Source organism: Antedon mediterranea, chromosome 1 (genome assembly GCF_964355755.1).
Source record: "Antedon mediterranea chromosome 1, ecAntMedi1.1, whole genome shotgun sequence".
NCBI lineage: Eukaryota > Metazoa > Echinodermata > Crinoidea > Comatulida > Antedonidae > Antedon > Antedon mediterranea.
Window position 1 is genome coordinate 23,844,965 of NC_092670.1, and position 21,705 is coordinate 23,866,669.

A 21,705-nucleotide genomic window follows, 5' to 3' on the forward strand; every position below is an offset into this window, starting at 1 on the left:
AATAAAAGATTTTTCTTCAATAGGACTAACCTAGAAATGATCTTTGAATTTTTTTTTTGCACATATCCAAAGGATGAGGTAAAATACAAGGGCTATTGAACCATGTCTTTCACATGCTAGTCCGATATCCTATACCATGCCGCTCTCTCTATAGTGTATAAGAAATATACAAAGACAGATGAAATCGATGGGTAATAATAAGCTATAACCGATGATCTACTGAGTATTCAATACATCACATGATTAATGATACTAGCCCTCTATCTAAATCGCTAAACCAGCCATCAGTTAAATTCACAGGTGTTGAATTAAATTCACAGGTGTCCATCAGTTAAATTCACAGGTGTCCATCAATTAAATTTGCAGGTGTCTATCAGTTAAATTCACAGTATATCTATTTTAAATATCAGGTGTAAATAGGAATTAACAGACGGAATGAGGAATAAATCTGTATGGTGCTAATATTTAACTAAAAAGACAATATGAAAAATTTTAAATTTTTTAAACACCAAATTCATGGAGTCTGATCTAGTTAATAATTCGAAACAAGCCCTGTAGACAACAATGTTGATTTTCTGCAACAAGTTCATGATGACAGAAACATTATGTCCTGAATTAGTGTTAAAACTAGGAAAATTATTATATTATTATTAAAATACTTCAGTCCTGACTTAAATTAGATGGTGCAGTTAAAACTTTTCCTACCAATTTAGCATTATGTTGAAAAAGAAACGAAATTAATATCAACATAATGTTATATTAATATCCATGACATTTATTTACTTTTTATGTTGTTACGTAACTAGAAGAATAGACTATACAAATATCAAAACAGAAGTGACAGATGACAGATGGACGTTTTAATTCTAATTTTCTAATAACATGTCAATCACAGTCTTACAATAAAACCTGAAGAAAATCAATATGCTTGTTCACATTAAATTATGACCAGCTGAATCATAGAATCTACATAGGTATACAATAGCTGAAATATATTGTGTGTTTATTTGCAATTAAACTTTGCTGCAATGATCTCTTCATGTTTCAGAATGATCTATACACCTCAGTACATACATGTATGGTAAACATTGATTCTTGATAATGTTTTTGTACAGTTTTGTTTTTGATGGGCTCAAAAATCCATCCTAATCTTCTCCCTTCCTTAAATGTTGAAAAACAAAATGGTAAAACATTAATATAGAAGCATTCAAAGCTTAATTTGTACAGTTAAGCCTTTGGTCCTCCTACTTCGAAAAAAAATCCTGGATCTGCCACTGGGCCAGAGTTTATATATAATTTGTGGTGTGTGTGGGTTGAAAAATAAGAATTTAGAAATGCTGTCTTCTCTAGGCTGCTATTCAAAGGAATAATGTGTCTGGGAGTTTTTCTTTAATGAGGAGCGGGGGGATTGAAAATAACATTGTCTTTTTCATTTGGCCTTAATGGGTTATGTTGAGTTATTGCAATGACCATCTGCTAATTGATACTCATTAAAGACGAGGAGCACATTGATTGAATAATCAAAATACATAAAGCTACTAATCAACTGTATCTGCCAATTATATCAATCCAATAAAAAGACAATTAGAAAGCTTTTAACTAATAACACTATTTCATCATATTGTTTAAATTCCAATCAAATTGAAGAACTATAATAGTTAATATAGTTTATGTTAAATTTTGAATTTAAACAAACAATAAAGGTTATTTAGACTTAGATTCTCTGAGGTTTTAAAGATTAAAAACTTAAATTGGCATTTTAGAATTTTGCGTCAATAAACTTAAAATACTTTAGTGTCAAAAGTGTTTATATTCAACATTTCAATAAATCAACTGTGGTCTATGAATTATAGGCCTACTGCTTGTTTACATATCAGGAATAAATGATGAATGTATGAGTCAATCACATGACTCAGGGGGAAAAGGCCTACAGTACGTTGGTTTATCCAGGTTACAACTTAAAAAGAATACTATATACATTTATAAAGGCACTTATAAAACAAATTCATAAATAATAAAGCTTTATCTTTTGTCATGTTTAAATACAAATAAAGAATTAGATACAAGTCATAATAGATTTTTAAAAAAAAGAGACTAGATTAGGTATTCATATTTTGTCACATTTTTTGTATATAGTTGTAATAATAGGCCTATAAATGTAGTACCACTAAGGTGTGTGTTCAAAATTGCAATTTGTGATTGGAAAATGTTTATTATAAGGTTTGAATTGTTCTGATCGCATCGTTTTTGTCAACTCTGATGTGAAAATGAAGCCAAACAGAACATTTGTCACAAAATATGGAAATAAGGTAATTACTAGACATGTAACTCGTCACTTTGACGAGTTTGGTTATCCGCCGCGCAAGTGGTGCAACATTAACATTAAGGGGATAGGTTGAGGACAAAGGGAAGTGTTCACGTTGGCATTATGACCTGAACTGAAGAGTATGATATGTTGTTATTGCTGAACTTTATTATTTAAATTCATATATAGTATACACAGTATAATCTGTATCCATATCACATACAGTGTAGAATAGGTGAAATTACGGGACCCGCTATTTATTGCAATTGTTAACATGTTGACGGTTTTAAAATGAAACGCGAAGGTAGCAATTCCGAAAGAAAATTATCTCAGCAACAACGTATTAACGTGTAGAAGAAATTTGAATACGTTAAATATTGATGCGCGCTCTTTTAAATGTAATGAATTATGACGCAAAAGATGAAAATACGACCTTTTTTATTTAACTGGCCATATGATGACGTCACAACATCCGATTGGCAACATTTTTACATAATTTCGTATCTACAATCCAATAGCTTCCAGAAAAAGTTTTAATCGTGATTATCACATTTTATTCTTACGAGCTATAACAGATTAAAATTTACTGTAAAGATGAAATTGATGCCACACGTGATTTAAATTTTTAGGCATGACGACGTCATAAAAATAAAAATATTTTTAACTCATGCGAAAGATAGTTGATTGACCTAGACAATATCAAAATCGGGGTGAAAATGGAAAACGGATAAGTGGAGATGCGCTCTATTCAATGTGATGAGCTATGACGAAAGATACAAAAATCCTAAATTTTATATTCGCGTGGCCATACGATGACGTCACAATGTCCAGTTAGCCATATTAATACCTGATCAGACATCTACAACTCATCTACTTCCAGAATATGTCATCCACAAAAAGTTGACCGTCTAGTTTAGAAATTACGACTGTTTAAAAAAAGGCATATTTTAAACGAATTGTTTAACCTTTTCATAAAAAACGCGCGCAAATTGTCCAATTCGACGTGCTCGTATGACGTATCTTTAAGTCGAAATTGTTAAAAATTTGGTAAAATTACATGAAAAGGCTGGAAAAACATAAATCACGCGAAAAAAATACGTTTTCAATGCTACGTGCGCACCGCACACGTAAAAATGTGCGCACGCGTGGGAATTTTTTACATGCTTAAAACGACATGAAACGCGTAGAAAGTTGATTATAAATTAGTTTCGCGCATTTTGAAATTTTAAATGCGCGTGCGCGCGTAACTTTGTGTAAAACACGCAATTTTTTTTCAACAGAAAGTTAGCGCATGATATAAATCAAACTTTTGCAAAGTTTCAAGTTGAAATGTTATTTGGTTTTCGACATATGTTCAATACGAGAAAATCGTTAAATCGCGCGTACGTCACTTTGCGCAATTGTAAACATCATGAAAAGCTTCGCTTGACGACGTTACATAAATGTCAAAATGTTAACATAGTTAACAAAATGTTATGTTTGCAAGTTTCAGAGAAAAGCGTTACACAAAAATCATACAGAAAGAAAGAAGAAGAACTAGACATGTAACTCGTCACTTTGACGAGTTTGGTTATCCGCCGCGCAAGTGGTGCAACATTAACATTAAGGGGATAGGTTGAGGACAAAAGGAAGTGTTCACGTTGGCATTATGACCTGAACTGAAGAATATGATCTGTTGTTATTGCTGAATTTTATTATTTAAATTCATATATAGTATACACAGTATAATCTGTATCCATATCACATACAGTGTAGAATATGTGAACTTACGGGACCCGCTATTTATTGCAATTTTTAACATGTTGACGGTTTTAAAATGAAACGGGAAGGTAGCAATTCCGAAAGGAAATTATCTCAGCAACAACGTATTAGCGTGTAGAAGAAATTTGAATACGTGAAATATTGATGCGCGCTCTTTTAAATGTAATGAATTATGACGCAAAAGATGAAAATACGACCTTTTTTATTTAACTGGCCATATGATGACGTCACAACATCCGATTGGCAACATTTTTACATAATTTCGTATCTACAATCCAATAGCTTCCAGAAAAAGTTTTAATCGTGATTATCAAATTTTATTCTTACGAGCTATAACAGATTAAAATTTACTGTAAAGATGAAATTGATGCCACACGTGATTTAAATTTTTAGGCATGATGACGTCAAAAAAATTAAAATATTTTTAACTCATGCGAAAGATAGTTGATTGACCTAGACAATATCAAAATCGGGGTGAAAATGGAAAACGGATAAGTGGAGATGCGCTCTATTCAATGTGATGAGCTATGACGAAAGATACAAAAATCCTAAATTTTATATTCGCGTGGCCATACGATGACGTCACAATGTCCGGTTAGCCATATTAATACCTGATCCGATATCTACAACTCATCTACTTCTAGAAAATGTCATCCACAAAAATTTGACCGTCTAGTTTAGAAATTACGACTGTTTAAAAAAAGTCATATTTTAAACGAATTTTTTAACCTTTTCATAAAAAACGCGCGCAAATTGGCCAATTCGACGTGCTCGTATGACGTATCTTTAAGTCAAAATTGTTTAAAATTTGGTAAAATTACTAGAAAAGGCTGAAAAAACATAAATCACGCGAAAAAATTACGTTTTCAATTCTACGTGCGCACCGCACACGTAAAAATGTGCGCACGCGTGGGAATTTTTGACATGCTTAAAACGACATGAAACGCGTAGAAAGTTGATTATAAATTAATTTTGCGCATTTTGAAATTTTAAATGCGCGTGCACGCGTAACTTTGTGTATAACACGCAATTTTTTTTCAACAGAAAGTTAGCGCATGATATAAATTAAACTTTTGCAAAGTTTCAAGTTGAAATGTTATTTGGTTGTCGAGCTATGTTAAATACGACAAAATCGTTAAATCGCGCGTAAGTCACGTTGCGCAATTGTAAACGTCATGAAAAGCTTCGCTTGACGACGTTACGTAAATGTCAATATGTTAAGATAGTTACCAAAATGTTATGTTTGCGAGTTTTGGAGAAAAGCGTTACACAAAAATCATACAGAAAGAAAGAAGAAAAATAAAAAGATGATGATTTCGTACAATCACAAGAGGTTATCCTGCAACTTCGTTGCGGATAACCAATAAAAAGTTGACTAGACATGTAACTCGTCACTTTGACGAGTTTGGTTATCCGCCGCGCAAGTGGTGCAACATTAACATTAAGGGGATAGGTTGAGGACAAAGGGAAGTGTTCACGTTGGCATTATGACCTGAACTGAAGAGTATGATATGTTGTTATTGCTGAACTTTATTATTTAAATTCATATATAGTATACACAGTATAATCTGTATCCATATCACATACAGTGTAGAATAGGTGAAATTACGGGACCCGCTATTTATTGCAATTGTTAACATGTTGACGGTTTTAAAATGAAACGCGAAGGTAGCAATTCCGAAAGAAAATTATCTCAGCAACAACGTATTAACGTGTAGAAGAAATTTGAATACGTTAAATATTGATGCGCGCTCTTTTAAATGTAATGAATTATGACGCAAAAGATGAAAATACGACCTTTTTTATTTAACTGGCCATATGATGACGTCACAACATCCGATTGGCAACATTTTTACATAATTTCGTATCTACAATCCAATAGCTTCCAGAAAAAGTTTTAATCGTGATTATCACATTTTATTCTTACGAGCTATAACAGATTAAAATTTACTGTAAAGATGAAATTGATGCCACACGTGATTTAAATTTTTAGGCATGACGACGTCATAAAAATAAAAATATTTTTAACTCATGCGAAAGATAGTTGATTGACCTAGACAATATCAAAATCGGGGTGAAAATGGAAAACGGATAAGTGGAGATGCGCTCTATTCAATGTGATGAGCTATGACGAAAGATACAAAAATCCTAAATTTTATATTCGCGTGGCCATACGATGACGTCACAATGTCCAGTTAGCCATATTAATACCTGATCAGACATCTACAACTCATCTACTTCCAGAATATGTCATCCACAAAAAGTTGACCGTCTAGTTTAGAAATTACGACTGTTTAAAAAAAGGCATATTTTAAACGAATTGTTTAACCTTTTCATAAAAAACGCGCGCAAATTGTCCAATTCGACGTGCTCGTATGACGTATCTTTAAGTCGAAATTGTTAAAAATTTGGTAAAATTACATGAAAAGGCTGGAAAAACATAAATCACGCGAAAAAAATACGTTTTCAATGCTACGTGCGCACCGCACACGTAAAAATGTGCGCACGCGTGGGAATTTTTTACATGCTTAAAACGACATGAAACGCGTAGAAAGTTGATTATAAATTAGTTTCGCGCATTTTGAAATTTTAAATGCGCGTGCGCGCGTAACTTTGTGTAAAACACGCAATTTTTTTTCAACAGAAAGTTAGCGCATGATATAAATTAAACTTTTGCAAAGTTTCAAGTTGAAATGTTATTTGGTTTTCGACATATGTTCAATACGAGAAAATCGTTAAATCGCGCGTACGTCACTTTGCGCAATTGTAAACATCATGAAAAGCTTCGCTTGACGACGTTACATAAATGTCAAAATGTTAACATAGTTAACAAAATGTTATGTTTGCAAGTTTCAGAGAAAAGCGTTACACAAAAATCATACAGAAAGAAAGAAGAAGAATAAAAAGTTGATGATGATGATGATTTCGTACAATCACAAGAGGTTATCCTGCAACTTCGTTGCGGATAACCAATTATATTTATAAACAGGTGTTATGATGAAGTTAGGAAGATATTTTTCTGGAAAATGCAAAAAAAAAATAATCCTATAGCTCACGTACAGCGCATTCTTTAATCACACACAACAATATGGAATACATTTTTATTGTCTACGATGCTATAAACGTGCATTGCATTTATTGTGATTGACGTCAGAGAACCAATTTATGGCTAAAATTACTGCAGAACCTTCGAGAAACATTGGCATTTGGCAAGTACTGTACACACATATTATTCTTTTGGGTGATTACATTGTGTTATTTATAATTGTCTATAATTATTACAATAACAGACAAGGATGCAGAAAGGGTATATGGTATCAGGTTTCATTATAACAATGAAATTAATTGCTATAAATGTATATATTTAACATTTAGAATTTGAAATCGAAATTTAATTATGGTAGAAGGGTTTTTGTAATATTATATTTCACAGTGAGGTAAAACCGAAGGCTAGAGGGCGTACTCCAGACTGAAAAGTGATTCTAACAGGAGGGGAACCAACAAGATGGCGGCCTTAAATGTGTTCAAAAACATTATTTAATATAAAAAATAATAATCTAATATAATACATTAAGACCACATAAATTACAACACATATTCTTGCTAAAGCACAGTGAAGTTTTTATAAAATTAAATATAATTATTATTAATCGCAATAGAATGAATAATTTCTTGGTAATCCAGCATTTTTTGTATACGAGGATATGGCAAGGTCTGCGGTACATGGTTTTGAAATATTTATTCGCTCAGTTCCCTCTTACTAAGTATAAATATACAGTTTTCAAACGTTATTAATGCCTAAAATAAACTTTAGGTAATGTTTACTTAGATGGCAGTGTTTAAAATGAATCAGAATATATTCTATAACTATACAAGCGAAAATATTTTGATAGAAAACACTATCCAACTAGTTTGACAAAAAAAAGTGTGATGTTCCCGAATATCGTAGTGATATTACATCATCATGTCCATATATGGGTACATCACATTTTTTGTCACATAAAGTGTATGTATAATGTATACAAGGCTTTACTGTCATGCTAAGAGGCAAATATGGAACAATATTCTATAGTTAGGCTATAAATGTTATCGAATCTATATTTGTGGAACATCTGAGGTGGAATAGGGAGGTAATTCAAGATGGTTATCAAAAAAGTTTTGCATTTTGTCCACATATCCTCGAATTTATTTTATATTTATAACTTTGAATTAAAAACACTTGTAATTTATAGGTGGGCTTAGACCAAATACAAGTATGATTTATACAGAATTAGACAACATTTCAAATATCATCAATACTGTATTAGTTCATATTGCAAGGACATGCTTGAATAGGCAAGAAGGATATGCTTCAGCGAGTAGCATGCATGAATGAGCAGCAGCAGGTAGTGAGTCTATCTTATAATTATTGTTTAATAATAATAATATTACTACTACTACAAAATACAGAGCAGGATAAAGCTGATTGAAAACTGCGATGTTTTTAACGAAACAAAACAAATCATTTTAATTCAGATTTATAATATTATACTGGTATTTCAGTTGTCAAAGCATATATGCAAATAACCTAGAAGTATAAATTAAAATATATTTAAATAATACCAAGTGTATTAATTAAGGTATCTTATAAAAAATAACACACATAACTAAATTTCATTGCAGTCTATTATCAATGAAAAGAAGGACTTATTTTCATTAGTAATAGCAGGAAAGAGTTAAATTACTGTAATTTAATTTGTAATTTAACTCTTCCCTGGTAATAGTTATTTCAGTATAAAGCCTCAAAAGAGGAGGTACACACAATAAATGTAAATATATGATCACTTGGTGGTTTAGAATTATGTGCTTTATGATTTATTATACAAATGTACCGTTATATGCAAATAAGTTATGCAAATAGGAGATGTTTACAGATTTTCAATTCAAAGATACTATTGATAAAAATATAATTGTGAAGATTACTAATTGAGAAAATATTTAAAATACAAAACCTATGACAATCTAAAATTAATCCTGAAATAATAATCTGTTAACGTGTGTAACATATTCTAACTAGCTTCGGTGTTTGGACACGCACCTTACAGGTATAAAGTAATTAACAGAATGGTAAGACGGTCTCATGAGACACTGTATTATACAGTTCATATTCTAAGTGCATTAGCACAAAACTAAGACTAGGTCCAAAGGGAAATTAATTATTTTTAATCAATTACATATCTGATATTCATCCAACTTAATTTATTTTTAATTATTAATTTAAATAAAAAGAGAAGTAAAAGCTAATATTAATTATATCTGTCCATATTCTACTATTATTTATTAAACAAATGTAAATAAAATGTAATAATTATTTTTAGTAGAAATGGTGCAGCTTCAGTAACTTTATTAAAATAATATCATTAGTGAAAGATGGGTGAAATATGGAAAAAAAAAAGAATGATGCTAGATAACAAAAACCATAAATCTACTGCATTGATGTGGGTATAAGCCTAACCCACCATTTCAACATTAAAACCATGTCAAGTTTGGGGGTGGGGGTTTAAATATCGTTCATACATTCACAGACAGAAGGCATAATTTGTTTACATCATTTGTGGATACATAAAGATAATTATCATTTTAAGTGATGTTTTATATTAAAAAAGTTAAATCTATCTTTATTTCGTATATTTAACATGAACATAAACTTCTGAAATATAAATTAAATCCATCCTTTAGTAAAGTATTATTATAACAGTGCATAGATCAACAATAGTAATATATTCTGAATAGTCAAATAGATAACAATTTTCAGCTAATGCATAGCCCGCTCAGTTTAGCCAGGTAAACATGCGCTGAGTTAATGAACAAAATCTATACTGAATTGATTAAGTTTACTATCAACAAGACTTCATTATTTATATTCACCAGAAGTGAATATTGTAGATTTACCATCACCTTGCAAAATGTCAACAATATAATTGATTTTTATACTGTATTTTACTGTAATCTCTTAAGGGCCTGTTTCAGTCTACTGAAACATTCTAAAAGAATAGTTTTCTTGAAAAATCGGTATTGGTAGTTTATAAAGATAGCATTGCTTGTTTCATTGACTTTTATTAATTATTTCACAGTTCGATATAGTGGAAGTGCTACTGTCAATGTTCGACTGTTTTCAGATAAATTAAGACACTGGTTATATTTCAGCTAGAAGTTGTTCCACAAGTCGGGTTCTTGGCGATCAAAACCGAAATCAATCTTTTAACAGTTTTTAAGTTATTTTTCTCACGTTTTTTTGTGTGTATGGACACATTTTCTTCTGGCAAGAGAAATATCCTTGAAAAGATAGTTTTAAAAACTGTATTCTTCTGCTTAAAGAGGCCTTTAGTGTTACAGGTAATAAATTACAAAACAAGAAAATACAGAAAACATTAATAAAAAAGATGTACAGTATTTGTATATTGCTACTGTATTATTTTATATATTCATTTATATATATAGACGGATCGAGTTCGAGTCTCGGTTGGGGCGACTTTTTCTCATTCTCACAGATTTCCTTATCTTTATCGTTTCAAATTAATTAATTAAATTTCAGTATAACACCAGGCGGTTTAGAATTAATGTTCTTTGCCTAATGTGTTTATATATATTCAATGAAGTAACCAAGTTTTCTGCTGTTATTTTAATTTTATTTATTTATTTATATATATATATATATATATTACGCTCCTCTACTTTCTGCTATATACATATATATAGTATGTTGTTTTGTAGAGCACTCTTCAGTTCGAAACGGTGCATTTTTGTTGTGAATACTATTAGCATTTTGCAAAGCACGCTCGTTGAGCTTGTGCACTCTTTGTGTTCATAATCAGTGTACCATGTCCCGCATACCTGGCTCAGCCTATATATTGTGCCAGTTCTGCGGTACATTTCATTTCGAAAACCTGAGCTGCACTGACGAGATCTAATAAGATCGAAACAGTACTGTCTGCAGATTGGATATATATATATATTATATATATTTTGTATTTTTATTATTTAGCGTTTTATAGACCAGGCCATTAATTCCTCCATGATTTATAGTGCACGGCAGTATATTCACTTTTAATCATTTTTGGGACTCAACTCATTGTGGTTAAACATTTAAATACATTGCAAGTAAATTATGGCTTTTATATTTATCTCAGTTCAGTTTTACAATATATTAGTAGGATTAGCACAATTCTGTACAGTTAAAATTTATTTGTTATTTAGATGTTAAGTTCATGATGAATTATCAATAATTGATGATAAAAAAGCACAGTTTCTATCTTTATAAATGTTGCTAGAGGATCTTATAACAATACCTTGAAAGGTTTTTAAAACATATAAAACACCAAACTGTTATCGGCATAAATCTTTGAAAATTGTTATGTGTAAAAAATGCACATAAATTTAAACCTTAATCTGGCTATCTATCAAATGCTAATCACTGCCGTCGTTTACGGGATTTCTAAAAAGAAAATGGGTTTGCATATAAAAATAACAAATTAGTACAGTAGAAAAAAACCAGTAGTGTTACAGTTTGAAATGAAGCTTATTTATGGATTATAACTATACTTATTTTATATATGTAAATTATATCTTTGGCGTTGTTAAGAAAAGAACCAACATAAAATTATCTTATGACGACGATTACCCTACTTAAATAAAAATAGTGCATCTAGTTATTTATCATCATCCACATGCATTTACTGTAAATAGGACTGCTTTATGTCTCATCCAAAGGATGAGGCATTGAGATTAACAATCTTTACCTAAAGGATATTAAAGCAATATATAGGACAGACAGGTTCTGAACCTGTACGTCTAAAATGCCATGTCTTGCGATATATTAGAACCTGGAAAGTTATATACCAAAGCGCGATTCCCACTATGCAAATTATGTACACGCAAATAATTTGACCAATCACAAGCGACAGAAAAAATAAAAAATTACATTGCTTTTATGCTCTTTTTATTTCATCCTTAGTGGCAACTAAGCTTTAATCAAGTCATTTATTAATACTTTTTGAACACAAGTTGAATAACATGTTGAAGTAATGGTCTATTAACATCAAGACTTTTGTTAGTATCACTTACAGCCTTGCGTTCATCTATCCATAACATATGCAAAACTTGACATTTAGCTACTAATATAGCGATGATATTTGCTCTACACTTTCTACTATAGTATAAACTTTGTATACAAATTGATGAGTATAATCTAAAATTGTAAACATCGATGTATTACATTCCTTCTATTGAACATGGTAGTGTATTTAAAAATGGTTACCGGTACTTTAATTCGCAGCAGAGAATAATAAAAACTAAAGATGGCTCGAAATTTAACCAAACTAGCAATTTGTAGATTTTTTAATAATTGCAAGTTGAAAATTTCAGTAGTTACGTTAAGTCTAGTCTAGCAAATTCTTTTGTAGATTTTTTAAATTCCTATATTTCATATGCAAAAAGTACCTTATCACTGAAATCTATGGTTGTTGTAATATAGTGTGTTTGTGTTGTGTTGAAATAAATTAATGTAATAGGGTTACACACCCCACGGTGCCCTCAATTTCATGTACAAGTGTACATGCCATTTTATTATTTAAAGTTAATCAGGTTTCATCACCCTTTATCCCTCCTGTGCAAGTGTACTGTACATTTTTATTATTGACATCAGGTATGACTTGGTTTGTTAAATATCACTTACAATTTAATATCCATCTGTCTACAGTATAACAACTTATGCAGAAACTGACATTTAGTTAAGTGTACAATACGGAACATCGAAGCAGACATGCAACATAATTAGTCAGTCACCGGAGAGTGCTTAGTAATAACTATCTATACTATGACCCATATACTAAATACATATATAATAAAAATATATTGCATATAATAAAATAACAGTAATCTATCAAATATATGCAATTATTATTAAGTTGTGGTTTATTTAATAATGGATATATAATAAAGCTCAGAAATCCATCTGTTTATTATTCATTGATCAGGAAATACATATTATTATTTAATAGTATTTAATAAACAAATTATCATAGCAAAGCAAAGTATAACTCAAAAGGTTGGAGACATATGTGTCTTGTCTATGGCATAAATATCTATGTAAACTTTCTACAGTATCTATGACAAAATGCACACACACAATACTGTGGTATAGGGGACTAAAGATTGAGATCAAAACTACAAGTGAAACTTTCCTAGTATGTCAAACTCCTGAACAAACAGCAAGTAGTATGTAAAAAGTGAATTCCATCAGATACCAGATTCACACACACACACACACACAATACTGTGGTATAGGGGACTAAAGATTGAGATTTAAACTACAAGTGAAACTTGGGTGTCTAGAAAACTCAGATCTATAAAGATGTAGAAATCTAGATGTAGAAAAGTCAGATATCTGAGTTTTCTAGATCTAGAAAACTCAGATATCAATATCTGACTTTTCTAGTTCCAAAATGGAACTAGAAAACTCAGATCGTCAAATGATTGGTTGGTAGGTCATTTCATTATTAATCAGAAGGTAGAGTTTAAAACTGATTACTGTGTAGGCCTATATTTTCTTACTAATAATAATAATTGTAACATGTAGAAGCGGCCTACGGCTTAAATCATAAAGAAAATACAGTGCATGTTACCGTTAAAATGTAGGCTTAAAAATTAGGTATGTACGAGTTGGTGTGGATACAAGTTGATTGAGGTACGAGTTAGCCAAGTGGGGAATATTTATGAGTTATTTTGGGTACGAGTTGACCACTTCTTGCCTAGTAGGGCAAGGCCTACTCTTTTTGATACATCGCGATAGCGCCTACACGTTAAGCTCTGAATTGAGTATGCTAAGCTAGGCCTAAATGCTAAGCCTACATTTTAAAAGGTGTATACTGTATTTCTTTATGATTTAGGTCGTAGGCTGCTACTACAAGTTACAATACTTATTATTATTAGTAAAAAAACAAAATAATACTGTAGTATTTCAAACAAGCTACCCTCTAATAATAATGGAACGATCCATTTGATGATCTGGGTTTTCAAGTTCCATTTTGGAACTAGAAAACTCAGATATTGATATCCGAGTTTTCTAGATCTAGAAAAGTCAGATATCTGAGTTTTCTAGATCTGAGTTTTCTAGACACCCGTGAAACTTGCCTAGTATGTCAAACCCTAGAACAAACAGCAAGTAGTATGTAAAACGTGAATTCCATCAGATATCAGATTCATAAAATGCACACACACAATACTGTGGTATAGGGGACTAAAGATTGAGATCAAAACTACAAGTGAAACTTGCCTAGTATGTCAAACTCTAGAACAAACAGCAAAAACATGAATTCCATCAGATATCTGGTTGTATGTTTGACTTTTAACATTAATTTAAATGAATGCTTGAATGATGAATGATGATGAATTGTTTCATAAAGGATCTGTTCAGGATATATAACAACTTCCTTTATCATATCTGGACAAATATAGCACACCTCATGAATTAACAAATATGAAAGCTAACACTATTTTTTTATTAATTAAACATAGAAATATAAGAACTAGATGACCAACTAGGCAAGGTGATGCTAACTGGATTGGGCAAAATGGTCGCCATATCTTCAAAACTATCATTTAGTATATATGTAAATATTGTTGCTGGGACTTCACTGTCTCTTTAGAAGCCCCAGACATTTTTTGTCAAACAAATAAATGAAATGAAATTATTATTATATAAAAAATATAACAATCTAAAATATGAAAAACCATATAAATCAGAAAACATAATTGAAAAAAAAAATACAGTTTTTAAATTCATTAATACATTTTAATTTAGTTTTGGTAACAGTTTTATATCAATGTTTCACTTTAAAAGAAGTTTATAAGAAAAATTCTCCAATAATTTACTATAAATAATCCTTATTAACCTGCAGAAAGGATAGACATTCTAAAGGTTTGCATAATTGCAAGTTTAACGAATGCAAAAGGTGACATGTACGCCCGCCGTCTGAACTAGATCAGAAGATTACAGTAAGTCATTTGCTATGCTGCTCAGCTGGACTAAGCTAGGACTAGATTAGCGAGCGCCACAGAGGAATATTGCTACATCAATCAAATGGAAATAGTCATATTATGAGGTGCTTCATAGACTTCCACCATTTTGAAAATAAATTATTACCTGTAGATATGGTAATCAAATTTTATAACTAATATATTTTTAGAAGAAAGAAAGATATTTTCTAAATTAAATACAAAACTGTTCCCAACCCTAAAGTAAAATGTAAAATATATTTTTAGAAGAAGAGTGAAAAAGCAGAAAAGGAAAATGACTCCTGAAAAAAAAAAAGATTTATTCTGTAAGGGCATGTGGTGCAGTGGTTTATGTGCTATGTCTATAGACAGAATGGTGATAATATACACAAGTATAAAATGCAACATTCTCAGTCACCAAATATAATTTATAAATATCATATAAGTTGCTTTCCTGTAAAACGAGGGAGAATATATATGTTTTAACACTATATAACCAAAACCTATATTCAATGGAACACCTCTATAATAGGCACACTTGTGTCCCCTTAATAGAGGTTGTACTATGCTTTTCCAAACAAGTTTTATAATCATATTGGCTGAATAAATAATGTTTGTTTTAGATTTATGAGATAAGTTTAACAATAGGTTTATTGATTTTTTTTTACAAACAGCCATCACCTACATTTTCACACTTTTAAAATATTAATTCAGTCTATTGATATACAGGTAGAGCATATTGATCATCACTGTAATTGGTAAACATCACACCAGGAGCTAACACCATTGCTATTAATGTCACCACAACTTATGATGTTAAAATAGGTATTGACGACCGTGTATAATTATGTGTCGGTGTGAATTATTAATTGACTAATAATTTCATGCATGAATAATTAAGTAATCAAGCGCAACAACTACTGTACTGTATGCAGAGGAATTGGAAGCAATGTAAATTAATTCATGCTCAGAGCCAATTCATTTCCTCTAATATGTTCTTGGTGGACCAATTTGTTAAATAATGGTGTGTAAAACATTTTTTTTTAAATTGGGAACAAATAAAAAGGTTACATTTTATCATAATTTTTGTAACCCAAATTCAAGAAAATACATTCTGAGCAGAAGATACACACACGGTTTAACCAGTAATTTACTTTCAGAAACTGACCCTATGCAATATGTGGCACCTTGTGATTGACATGCTTGTTTACTTGGGGTACTGGGTTCAAATCCAGTAATTCCAGGTGTTTTCCGATGCCCAAGATTCATAGGGGACTTGGATTAGAAAAAATGGCTTTCCTATAGTAACTAGTGCATGCTATGTTTTTTCCATTTGATAGTGTGATTTAATAATAAAAAAGAGTAAAATATCTGCTTATTAAGCAAACAGTTAATGAAAGAAAATGTTTCTGTAATTTAAGGAAAAATTCAATTTATGACAAAATAATTAGTAAATATTAGAATAGTAAATATATTTTGACGCAAACAATTTTTGCACACTGGCTAATGAATTTAGCCAAGTTGATTAATGCGTCGCTCCGTAGGATTAATTGTAAACTGCACTTTGAGCAAATCTTACTCAAGGTCGCAGAAATGCCAATGAAATGTGCGTTAAAACGCTGGAGGAGTTTGATCACGTTTTCCATCGTAACCGTAGGTTTGTGATAAATTAAGACTAGGCAAAACGACAGGTAAAAATACTTGAAATTGTAAAGAGCTTCCAAATATGAGAGTTCGACCTTGAACAAAATAGTGTGTTGTAGGGTTTTTTTTTTTTATACAATTTGAGTTTTAATAGAAAATAGGGTAATACAAGGTGGGGTTGAAGAACTCAAACCTATAAGACAGCATTTGCAAACAGAAGTATTTGTAGACTAACCAGAGCTAGCTATATGCAAGAAAGACAACACTATTTACTGGTGTTTTCCACATCCAAATTGGCAGTGTTGGTTTTAAAGTTATAAGCAAATAATAATGTTAATAATATCTTACTTAAAATACAATAATTCTAATTTAGTTGTACCTTGAAGAAAAATTGTCTTTAAATAAAGGAGTTTAAAATCCATTGTTACAAATTAAAATTGTGTTTGCATTTAATAAAACAGTGTTTACTCTCATAATTTTCAACAAAAATAATATATTTTGAAAGACCAATATAATATAATAGATTTGATGAGTACTATTAATGTATTGTGATTGAACATATGCAGTGAATAATTTATTTTAAAATAACTCAATAACATGATGGTGTACAAAACAAATTGTATTGAAAACCATTGCTTTAATATCTTTATGAATATGCATGAGTTCAAGCAAACCACTTTGCATAATAGACAACGCTTGCGATGACAGCACACACCATTTAAAAAAAAAATAAATATCTTTATGAATATGCATGAGTTCAAGCAAACCACTTTGCATAATAAAGACAACACTTGTGTTTCAATTTTTTTTCCTGCAATATATACTTATGAATTTGAATTAGTTTATATGAATGCAATATGCTTCATATTAAATGAAGACAACGCTTGCGATGATATCGCACCAGATTTTTTCAATTGTATTGCTTCAATATACTTTATGAATATGCATGAGGTCAAGCTAACCACTTCGCATAATAGACAACGCTTGCGATGACAGCACACACCATGTTTTTTAAAAATTGTATTGCTTCAATATACTTTATGAATATGCATGAAGTCAAGCAAACCACTTTGCATAATGAAGACAACGCTTACGATGACGGCACACACCATATTTTTTTAATTGTATTGCTTCAATATACGTTATGAATATACATGAGGTCAAGCAAACCACTTTGCATAAACGAAGACAGTTTTTTCAATTGCATTGCTTCAATATACTTTATGAATATGCATGAGTTCAAGCAAAATACTTTGCATAATAATAAAACACTTAGGTTTCAATTTGTTTTCCTGAAATATACTTTATGAATATGCATGAGTTTATATGAATGCAATATGCTTGCGGTAACAGCACACACAGTAATTAGTTATACCAAGAAAAATTGTATCACTAATTATATGTCACAGAAAAGTGGTCATTGATTTGGTAGGTATTTTAGATAGAGGAAAGAGCTATATAATATTGCCCTTAATATTATGCGTTAATCTAGTACTACAGAAGTAAACGGTAGGCCTAATTGGAAGGACTTTTTAATAAAAATTTTAGAAGGAAAACAAAAGGCTATACAGTGTTATAAATTTCCAGATTTTAAAATACCCTAGATGTTAAGCCACAAATGCAGACATTAAACAGTAGGAAATATAACAGGGAATAAGGAAGACTTATATTGAAATCCCTCGATATAGATATGAGTTAAAAAAAAATTGCCATGTTTACCATTTACCGTAATGACGCGGGTATAAGCCCACCCCCCTTGAACATGAAATCACGTCAAGTTTTGGGGTGGGCTTATACCCGAAGATCAAAAAATGCAGATCGTCAAAAACAGCACATGTACACTGTGTATTCCACCATGTGAGTGAGCGCCCTCACGTGTACGACGTTGCCTCTAAATACATGAGGTTTAGAGTGTCGGAAAATTAAGCTTATAGTTTGTGTAATTTATCGTAGAATATCTTATTTTAAACATCAATTGAACAAGAATTTATCAAGCAAGTATACAATGTTCGTTAAATAGAAATGTACCAAAGAAATTTAATAAGCTTGTTTCATGGCAGCCGATACCAAATAGTGGTTTTCCGTTTTGGCGACTTGTAGCGTCGTGTGTGAAGCGATCTTCGACCGCGATGGAGTGTAAACAAAACAGGACCGCTAGGCCTCATATGGCCTAGCGTATATTAGCCTAGCTTGGTTATGATCAAAGGTAGGTGTATTCGGTGTATGGACGTCGCCAAATACAAAATAATGTATTACGACACACACTGTAGATATTCGAATTAATGGGTGGGCTTATACCCGAGTGCCTCATTTTTCATGAAAATTAGTCAAAAGTCGGGGGTGGGCTTATACCCGAGTATGGGCTTATACCCGCGTCAGTACGGTAGTAGGAATCATTAATTAAAAATTAAGCGATACGAGTATTTCAAACACTTATTTTTTTCAATACAAAAATAACAATAGCAGCATACACCATAAGTTTGCATAAAGCATCTGTCTATTGTGATATCAAATAAACTAAATGACCTTTGGTATATTAATACTATATTTACATAATAAACAACAAATGCATTCCACTTTAATCACGGATATTAATACAGTACACTGTCAGTCTCATTGTTATTAAAGCCATTTTAATTATACAAGGTACAGATTGAAATGCTGTTTAATAAAAGAAAAACACTTGCAAGAGAATGATATTGTAAGAAAAAACAGAGCAAGGTTCTTTAAAAGCAAGCCTGGATTTTTACATAGGGAATTCATATTTTTAACGAAAGGGGCAGAAATCATGGGCAAGGCTAGTTTAGGCTTGTTTATCATCACATCTGCTGGCACTAGTCCCTTGTTTGAAAAGAGCACCTCGTTCGAACCCTCGATCCCCCTGGCTACAGGCTGAAATAGTATGCCTAGTGGTGGTTGCTATGATGTAAATATAAAAACTACTGCAACACCGCAAAAATGATTCACCATGGAGGACTCTGCAAAATGGATGCAGAAATTGGTTATAAAGATAGGTCAGTTTGAAGGGACGCACACTACACTATGACTGCGTAGAGCGTACATATCTAATTTTATTGATATTCAACAGTTCATTTTATAAAAACTTTACAGACTGTATTAAAAAAAATATATGCTGATTAGTGTGGTTCTTATATTCATAATATTTTAGGTTAATATTTTTTTTGAATAGTTTAGTTATTTTTTAATAGTATACAGCCGCAATAGCTATTTTTTTCAAACATGCCCTGTTGGCTTTTTTCGCTGTCGCCTAGTTCAATATCTAATTCTTATACTACATATGGTGGGACACGCCCATTTTTGCCAATAGAATAGATATCTTCTATTTGATAAAGTAATCAATATGATTTTTTTTAGGTGTTATATATGCCAGTACCGGAGGACCTATAAATAATTAAATTGATCTAGTGTTCAATAACACTCAATCAGACACTATCATTTTCTATATATATATCTAAAATTTACAAAATTAGGTCCACCAAAAAAAAAATCAACTCTAAATGTTTTCCTATACACTTGGGCTATCTATTTACAATTTCATCGATGTCACATCAAATGTCCAGTTTATTGCAAAATTTGTACAGTATAGTAGTTCAATAGTAATTAGAAAATGAATGTCAAATTGGTATATCCTTGGCATATTATAACTTAATTTAAATGGACAACCAGCAACTACAAATGATACCTGATAGGACCAACTGTCATTGACACTTATTGTTACCATAGATAGATTTTACAAATAATATTTATTTTACAATGGTAAATTAAATCTAAGGGTCAATTAAATGGACAACAGATATAATATAAATTTATATTGCTGAAAAGATATTTATTATTTTTGGTTTTTGTATTCCTATCAAATCACAACTTGTTGTGCTGCATAGGCAAATTTGACCTTAACAGTAAAATAGAATTTTTTTAAAACAACACTTGTATACTTGTTGATTGATTTGAAAAAAAAATGCAACAAGCTTGTCAATTAAATGATGGGTTACAAACTTGTTCTTTCTTTTAACCGACATTTGCTGCAATGAGAAAAAGTCTGGTACTATGACAAAGGCTGTATCATCCGCCATCTTGCAGAACAAACTAGAAGAAGATCTAATACTGGAGAGGAGTGCCACAAGGGATCTGTGCCAACTTGCAGTAAATCAAGAAGAACGAGCTCTATTACAGGTTAGGAGTGCCATGAGAGACCTGCAATAACTTGTGAAACACTCAAATACAGCTCTATTACTGGAGGGGAGTGTCATCAAGGATCTACAACAAACTTGCATTAAATCAAGAAGAAAGAGCTCTATTACTGGAGAGGAGTGCCATCAAGGATGTGCAACATACTTGCATTAAATCAAGAAGAAAGAGCTCTATTACTGGAGAGGAGTGCCATCAAGGATGTACAACAAACTTGCATTAAATCAAGAAGAAAGAGCTCTATTACTGGAGAGGAGTGCCATCAAGGATGTGCAACATACTTGCATTAAATCAAGAAGAAAGAGCTCTATTACAGGAGAGGAGTGCCATCAAGGATGTACAACAAACTTGCATTAAATCAAGAACAAAGAGCTCTATTACTGGAGAGGAGTGCCATCAAGGATGTGCCACATACTTGCATTAAATCAAGAAGAAAGAGCTCTATTACAGGAGAGGAGTGCCATCAAGGATCTGCAACATACTTGCATTAAATCAAGAAGAGCTCTATTACTATTAAAGGAGTGTCATCAAGGATCTGCAACAAACTTGCAAAAGAAGAAGGAGCTCTATTACTGGACAGGAGTGCCATCAAAGATCTGCAACAAACTTGCATTGAATTAAAAAGAAAGAGCTCTATTACTAGAGAGGAGTGCCATCAAGGATCTGCAACAAACTTGCATTAAATCAAGAAGAAAGAGCTCTATTACTGGAGAGGAGTGCCATCAAGGATGTGCAACATACTTGCATTAAAT

The 21,705-nt window shown here is 31.5% G+C and overlaps 1 protein-coding gene across 3 annotated transcripts in view; it reads right to left on the reverse strand.

The window, feature by feature from the left end:
• Positions 1 to 21,705, reverse strand: part of LOC140063505 (protein kinase C-like) — a 108,718-nt gene that overhangs the window by 72,271 nt on the left and 14,742 nt on the right. The gene's annotated exons all lie outside the window — the stretch shown is intronic.